The sequence below is a fragment of the Coturnix japonica genome, chromosome 36 (assembly GCF_054131305.1).
Source record: "Coturnix japonica strain WE chromosome 36, WE-NBRP24, whole genome shotgun sequence".
Taxonomy (NCBI): Eukaryota; Metazoa; Chordata; class Aves; order Galliformes; family Phasianidae; genus Coturnix; species Coturnix japonica.
Window position 1 is genome coordinate 3,457,171 of NC_140698.1, and position 7,752 is coordinate 3,464,922.

At 50.2% G+C, this 7,752-nt stretch overlaps 1 long non-coding RNA gene across 1 annotated transcript; it reads right to left on the minus strand.

Annotated features, from left to right (window-relative positions):
* Window positions 1–3,120: 3,120 nt before the first annotated feature.
* Window positions 3,121–4,173, minus strand: LOC146755124 (uncharacterized). The gene is made up of 3 exons (XR_014938443.1): window positions 4,098–4,173; window positions 3,905–4,006; window positions 3,121–3,196 (listed from the first exon to the last, which is right to left on the minus strand). It is a non-coding gene; the product is annotated as an uncharacterized LOC146755124 (long non-coding RNA).
* Window positions 4,174–7,752: the final 3,579 nt, after the last annotated feature.

The window sequence follows — 7,752 nt, forward strand, 5'->3', positions numbered from 1 at the left end:
AGCATTACAGGGAAAGAAACACTGCACACAGACACTATGACCCTGATTATACTCAAGCAGCAGACTTACAACAAGTCAGAGTTTTAGATTCCAAGATATTTCAGGACCTATCATGTGTGAAATTCAGTTACACGACAGTGCCTAGGTGCCTGTGTTTCAAGCAACTTTCAGATCACAGCCATGTAAAATAAAAACAAATTCAGTGCAGAAATAGCAATCCTGTACCTTAATACTCATGAGATTATCCATTTTTTACAGCACTCTGACTAAGTTCTAAAACTTGCTCATCCCAGTTCACTTCAACAAGTTCCACCAGTTCAAGCAACACAGTTCTGAGATCCTATGTATGTTATGCAGATAGAATTGAACAGTGCAGAAATAATCTCTGACAGCTTTAAGAGCTCTGTTCTGCTTACAAACTCTCAGTCCAAAATTATTCGCAGTTTTAAGGAAATGAACACCTGAAGCAGTTGGATCATCTGCCATTTGCCGCATTCTGCTTCTTGGCATCATGATTAGCACAAAGGGTTTTCTGCTGTCCTGCAGAGATGGACGAAGTCCTGCTTACAAATGGACCAAGTTCCAGTGTACAGCAGAGTTTGTACCAGACTAACAAGCCACGTCATTCAATTCATTTGCTCAGGTTGTTATGCACTCAGAAAGGAAACAGAACTAACTGTTGAATTCTGAAGGTAATCTCTTGGGTCCTGTAGAGAGTGTTTTTTACAGCTAGTTAGCTGAGAAGGGTCGTAAACACGGTGTGGTTAATCAAGCAGCCATAACACCTGCAAGGACAGTGAGAACATCAGGATGCCCTGTGATGGTGAGAAACTAGCCATGGTTCTGGGAACTCAGCAAGGGAGTATCTTTCAGGATGATAACAACAAGCTGTTAAGATACTCGGGGATGGTATGTAATTGGGAACCAATGATGAGCTCCACTTTTGCAATATGTATGAGCTAATTATCCGTATTATAAAGGTACACACAGCCAAGGAATAAACGAGATTAGCTGATCATATGTCAATGACAGGTGTGGTCGTCTGCTTTTCTCCCGCCGTTCTGCAACATCGTTGTTGTTTAGTGTCACTGGGTTCGTTAAACTGCTGTTCATTCTCAGATCGTTGGTTTTTTTTCATTTTTTCCCTCCTAGACCCACTCGCAATCTTACTTCCCTTCCCCTCTTGGCCGCGCCGCACCGCGCTGTTAGAGAGGGGAGGTTCTTTGTTCCTTCTCTCCCTGGGTTTGTTCCCACTGTCACCTAGTGAGCTCTAGAGAGAACTCTGTGACACAAACTCATTGCAAAGTCTAAGCTAGAAGAAGCGTCACCTCAGTGTATCCCAGAAAAAGAACAGCGTTGAGATTTTAATTGGTTTTGGTTTTTTGTTTTATTGAGGGTGGGTTGTTTTTTGTTGGTTTTTTAGGGTTTTTTTTGGGCTTTTTTGTCTTTTTTTTGGGGGGGGGGGGGGGGTTGAGGGGTGGAGGGGTGCGAGGGGAAGGGAGAGGGAGGGGACAGTTGTTTGGTTATTTTTAATATACAATAAAGCTATGCAGTTCCGCTGTCAGTCGCCTCAGAGAGTTCCCGAAGGAGCTCAACCACATTCTGCTCAACATCGAGTTGTTCCATTGAGTGGAGCAATGGTAGTCTTGCAGATGGAGCAGTGCAGGAATTCTGACAGGATCTCCAGGTGTATCCAGTTCATCATCTGAAAGCTCCGCAACCACATTGGAAGGGACCAGTCCTCTTGTGCCATCTGTCAGCTCTCCCTGAAACCAGCCATTCTCACCCACATCTCCAAAGACATGACGTTTTGTCCGGCAGTCCGAGGAAGCTCGTTTTCTGGGTCCTCATTAGGACCCTCAACAGGAATGTAGCTGTGTCGAGCTAAGAATCTTCAAACTGCTGGTGATACCTGTCCTGGAGTATGCAGGATGAAGGACAAAAGCTCTGCTCTCACATTCAGGGCCGTCCTCTGACAGAAGGCAGCACTCAGGACTGTTCCCAAGGATCTCTTTCATGGCTTTCAGTTCAAGCTCCTGGTCTTCCAGATGACCTTGAAGACTTCGGGCCTCTTCAATGGCAGAATGGAACGGACTGGAGCTATTACGGAGATTCTTGTTTGACTGGGTCAGAGTCTGTCTCGTTGCCTTCCCCAGCTCCATCTGCTGCTTCTGCTGCTCTCTTTTCCCTCTTGCGTGCTCTGTGAGAATGAGTTTCAGAAAGCACTACTCACTGACAGGAAATAAGGGGAAACTTGAAAGACTTTGCAACCTAAGTCCTGGCAGTGTACTGCCAGCAGCTGATTTGGCCGTCCAGGATCCTGGCACCACAAATGCTTCATTGCCAAATGCAGCAATAAGGTGTTCTGGGGAAAGGCCAACTCACAGGTAGTCTTTGAGCACCCATATCACAACACCAACGGCCAGCACCAGCGCAGGCAGCAGCATCGCTGAGACCGTCACCGGAATGCGGCGCTTCCGCACAGATATGTGAGCAGCAGCCTCTGTGCTTTTGCCTGTGTTCATCCCTGGAAGAAATGAGAAAATGTCCCACGTTACCTTCAGCTGCGCTACAGATAATCTCTCAGTGTGCTTCATGGACCCAAGAGGTCATTTTGTCAGTGGGTGCCTCCGTCTCTGGTGCCGAAGAACCGGAGGACAAGAAGGATTGCTTCCACCTCTCGTTGGGTACAGAGAGGCTGCACAGGCACTACCCGTGTCCTCCTCTGGGCCGAGAGCTGGGGCTGTACTCTGGGGTCTGGGCTTGGTCCGTGGGGAGAGCTACAGAGCAGAATCCCTCACGCTTTTCCCGGCATGCGTGTCCTGAGCTCCCCCTGTGGGATGCCCCCCAGGCTGAAGGTCAGGCTTCAGCCAGCACAGGGCACAGCCAGAGCCAGCCCAGGGGAGAAACACTCCTGCTTCTTTTACATGTGCTCTATGCTCACACGCTCAGGTCTAGCTGCTGACCTGGTGTGCAAGAGCTGGCAGCAAGAGCCTGCAGGAATGCAGTGACTCTGGTTCGTGACACCGTATGATCATAGGACAGAAATTACCTGGCATGCCGGTTGGTGCTGCCTGTATTCCTCTGTCCGGGACGGGCAGTGTGGGATAACCACCTTCCTGCAGCGCATCCGGGACCGGCAGTGTGGGATATCCACCTTCCTGGAGTGCATCCCTCTCACTTTGTTGGTCCGTTCCTTTAGAAAGAAAGCAGGGCAGTAGGATTGGGATGTCACGTGCCCTCATCAAAAACTGAGCTTCTCCAATCCCGAACTCAGGTAAAGTCCAGGGCCCCCCCCAAGTACACTGTGAGCCCCTCTGTTACCCAAGGGCATTTGGGCCCTCCCAGCTATTGGACAATGCTGACTCCCTCACACCTCTTGAGGAATCAGCTCCTGTGCAAGGCCCTCACATACTGTGCTGTCACCAGCCCGTCACAGCCAGGTAGCTGCAGGCTGAAATCCAAGCTCTAACACACAGTCCAAGCCTTCAGAATTAGCATCTCCATCTCATTTCCAGCATTAGCAAAGGCAGCCAACCCTGCTCGGGATGCTCCTCCTGCCTTGAACTTGCTCAGCTGCACGGAGGGCTTTGGATGAACAGAAGCACAGCGCTTGCCACTTTGCCACTTGCTGCCATCTGGGTGCCAACGACTGCACAAAGCAGCTCTGACAAGTAATGGTTGTGCTGGGGGAGCAGCTGCCTCTGGGTCTTGGCTGGATGCAGACCATCTGGCAGCAGACCAGCTCTGGTGCTTGACAGCACCTGCAAGGTGATACATGGAACACGGCTGCAGCACGGCTCTGACCCATCCCTTCCTGCTGTGCAGGCTACAGCCTGCCCACACCTGTATATCACACCTCAGCTTCCCAGGTCCCACAGTGAACAGACTGAAGTATACCCACCACGCTCTGCCTTCTCCATTTCCTTCAGCAGTCGCTTCAGAAGACGGGATGAGCCCTGAGAGTATTTTCCTCGTTTGGATTCATCCTCTTCTCTTTCCGGACCTTAACAGAATGTATGAAGTTAAATATCATGTGCATGAAGATCTGAAGATCAGCGGCGAGTCAGCCAAGTCAGTGAAGACAGAGTACTCACTGCTGGGATTCCAGCTGGGCTCCAGCACAGGAGGAAACCGATGACCGGGCAAGGCCCGCACTGGGGGCACTTCTGCAACCAAAGACCCATGAAAAGTTTTAGTCACGCACTACAGCATCAACTGAGTAGCAGAGCAGAGCATACAGGGGAAATGAAGCCTGAGAGCATGAACGTTTCAGCCTCCAAGGAAACAGACACTCACAACTTACCCCTGGGTTGTCCCCCAGGCACAGGCATGAAGTCCGGATCCAAAGGAGCATCCGGAAAGGGAGCACGAAGCTCATCAACTAGAATCAAGAACAAATGAGATAAGTTCCCACTTATATACACTATATGGTGTGATCTCCTTCTCCCTCAGTAACTGGATGTGGGGCATGGGAGAATAACTCAGGTCATGATTTCCAAAGTTGCAGGGTGGACGGGATGACCCGTAGGCTGGCACCTGGCAGCATATGCAGTGCTCTCTCTGGGCCACGTGCCACATCTCTCACAGATTACGTGGAAGAAGATGCAGCCCCCCAGGGCTTTCTTACTGGGAGGCCTCTGATGGACAGCAAGGTCACACTGAGGCACTGGAGGAAAGCACACCTGTCTCTTCCCCTGGGCTGTGGACTGGGGCTCTGGCTTGGAAACTGGGGAGTGCCATGAGCCTGAAGCAGAAATGCTCATGCACGCCCAGCACGCCTCTTCTGAACTCTCCCCAGGCATCTCCCAGGACGAAGGCTGTGCTGCAGCCAGCAATTAGCAGAGCTACAGCCTGGCATGGCTGGAGCCAGCCCTGGGGAGCAGCGCAGCCACGGGCTCTTGCCCGGCTCCTGCAGTGCTGCCCATCACCCCCTACCCAGCAACACCCCCATGGAAGGCAGACCCCAGGCAAGTGTACTACAGGGCCGTGGGGACACAGCCTGACTTCTTGCTCCCAGCGCTGCACAGTTTGGGTCCCATCTCTACCCACTCACCTGCTCCCCGTGCTCGCCACGGAGCAGCACAGCTCTCCTGGAAACACATGGCCACCAATAGGAGGAAGAGGACAAGGCGGGCAGGGTCCATGGCCGCCCCCACACTTGCACCACGCTTCCAACACCACAGCTGCAGCCACAGTGAGTGTTGCACTGAGCCAAGCCTGCAGCCAGGCCTTGTGAGCTCATGACGCAGCTCAGCACAGTCATAGGATGGGGCATTGTGACCTCACATCTCTGTGATTCCAGGTGGTGGCTCCCCGCAGGCTGCTGCTCTTGTGATGCACTGCACCAGTGCTGTGTGGGGCTGGTGCTTACATCATAGAAATGCAGAATCATAGAATGGCTTGGCTTGCAAGGGACAGTGAAGAACTCAGAACCCCAGCCCCACTGCCTCGGGCAGAGATGCCACCCACAGAGTCTTGCTGCCCAGAGTTCCATCCAGCCTGGCCTTGAACACCTCCAGGGATGGAGCATCCACAGCTTTGCTTGGCAAACTTTTGCAGAGCTTCAACAACCCCAAGAAGGCATTATTTCCAGCCTGGTGCACCACCTCAGGCCACAGGGGTAGTGACACAATACGCACAGGTTATCCACGCGTGTGAAACGTGCTGCAATTAAACAAGCCAAGCGGATAAATCCTCTCCAGTGTGGAGGATGATGGCTGAAATACAAACACGGAGAAGCTGACCTTCCCACAGACCCGCCAAGTCAAGTGTCACGTGCTTACATTTTTGTTGATAGATCTGCAGTTTCATCTTTTTTTGATGGCTAAGGAAATCCCCTTTCCTGCACCAAGTGTATTTCCCACGTGTAACGTGCTTCCAAGTCTGATTTTAGTAGCAGATATTGAAGGCTTGCTAGTTGGCACCTCCCATCCCCAAAGTCCCAGTGAACTCACCCACTGCTGACAACTGGATACTTGGTGGCGAGAGAACCATCAACTATAGGATCCCACCTGGGTTTCCAGAAACTGTTGCACCTTTGGATACACGGCGATAAATACTGTGTCCATACAACACCGTCATTGAATCAGAGCCTGCCACCTTCCCTACAACCAGGCAAAGGGCGCAAAGGAAGTTGAACTGCTGAACCAGGCACCAATGGGGCTTACGTGTTTGCATCAAAAGACAAAATACCAAGCAGAGAGCGTGGGAATCAGATGTTGTTTCTGAAGCAGAATTAAGATTAAAAAAATTGATTTCACAGTCTGACATCAACCCTCCTCCACCACTCCCATTCCCCCCCCAGCGCACCCCTCCCTTCCTTCCCTCTTTGTTTAAAGGAAACAAGGGGCCTGGGAGAGCAGGAAGGATGCAGATAAGGAGTGAGACCTCACGGAAGACATCAGGCAAGGAGGAGAATAGATGTTGTAAATACCAGAAGAGGAGTTGCATCCCCCTGATAAGAACAAGAGGGGGTCTGCATGCTAAACAACTATTGAATATGTATCAGAATTCTGAGAAATCATTGACTATGTATGAGATGTACCTATATCTGTGTCACGATTTTACAAGTCCGTGTGCAAGTTTGGTGGAGCTATCCCCCTTGCACCCAGCGCTGGAATAAACATACCTGCTTTATAACCCATCTATGTGTTATAGAGTTTGATTCCGCAAGTTACTTACACCCCATATTTTCCCTAACAGCCACACTGGGTTATCTGGATTTGTTACACTTATCCATAGTTGCTGGCAGATGTTTCTCTCTCTCTGTCTTTAATCCCCACACAGCCCATCTTCCCAACTGTGGGTTTCGGTTAGGAGGTATGCACACATAGGGTCCATGCCCTGCTTGTAGATATTTATCCTGCCCAGCCCCAGGTGCCCAATCTGAGGCAATAGTTTCACATCCCTAATAGGCACAGTAATATGAGCCTGGGTGGTTACAGTATCCCCTCCCTGGGTTTGAGCTTAGGCAAAAATAGTAACCCTTTTGGTTTAGACTGGGCTGTATAGGTACCAGGTCACACAGGGATGTAAGGAAGCTTGGTGTGGGTGGCGTTGTGCTGCTATACAAAATGTGATCACTGTGAGAATCCCCAAGTACCAATGGATACCCCTAAGGCCCATCTTTCTCCACAATTCACTCCTCTGCCTCACTCGTCAACTGGGTTGCAACCAGCTACGAGGGGTTTTTTTAGTTCTTCTCAGCAGCAGCAGTGTTCTTCAGGGGAAGCCTTTACCTGGAATACCCATTGGGCTTGTCGCAGTGTGAGTTTCAAGTCGTCACTCCCGGGAGCTACCTCCCACTTCTCGTCACCGATGGGTCCTTTAACACGGCTGGCATGAGTCCATCCTCTCTCTGCGGTTCGAATAGCTGTTTCTGCAGTAAATAAAACAACATAGGGACCTTCCCCTTGTGGTGTTAGTGTAGCTTCTTTCCAAGTTTTTATTAGGACCCCATCCCCTGGCTGTATCCTATGGATTGCTATCTCCAATGGGGACTGCTGTGCAATCAGATCCTTCTTGTAGTTCCTTGCACCCATTCATTAATTGTATAAGATTTTAATTGATCATCTTGTAAATGGGGGTGACCAAGAGGTATTTCAAGATGATAGGGCATACCATACAGCATTTCAAAAGGCGAAATTCCCAGATCAGTTCTGGGCTTCACACATATATTTAACAGAGCTAACAGCAAGAATTTCATCCAAGATGTCTTAGTTCCTATCATTAATTTTCTAAGTTGTTTTT